Here is a 397-nt window from a genome sequence, read left to right on the forward strand (position 1 = left end):
GAGCAACAGGAGGAAAAAAACTCCAACACGGAGAGAACATTCAAACTCCACACAAAAATGCCAACTGACCCAGCCGAGGCTCGAATCGGCGACTTTCTTGCTGTGAGGCGATCTTGCTACTCTGCTACCGTGAGGCCCTATTGTAATTTCAAGTGTTTATTTATTTATTCATTTATTAATTTGCTTAGGCCTTAATATTTTATTTTAATTTACGTTAATTCATTCCCAGTTAAAAACAAAAAAATATGATTTAATTTAAATAATATCCCTGCTGTCAAACTGCAGTGCACGTTTGATTTTTGAAGTGTCACTTTAAATAAGTTTCCACCGAGAGGCGCTGTTTTACACCTGGATCTAAGTTATCTGAATAATGTTATGGCGCCACCCCGTCATCGTC

The 397-nt window shown here is 38.0% G+C and overlaps 1 protein-coding gene across 1 annotated transcript in view; it reads right to left on the reverse strand.

Moving 5' to 3' along the window:
* ints15 (integrator complex subunit 15) overlaps positions 1-397 on the reverse strand; it is a 30,883-nt gene that overhangs the window by 13,337 nt on the left and 17,149 nt on the right. The window lies entirely within an intron of this gene.

The sequence above is a fragment of the Danio rerio genome, chromosome 1, assembly GCF_052040795.2.
Source record: "Danio rerio strain M-AB ecotype USA chromosome 1, GRCz13ab, whole genome shotgun sequence".
Classification (NCBI taxonomy): domain Eukaryota; kingdom Metazoa; phylum Chordata; class Actinopteri; order Cypriniformes; family Danionidae; genus Danio; species Danio rerio.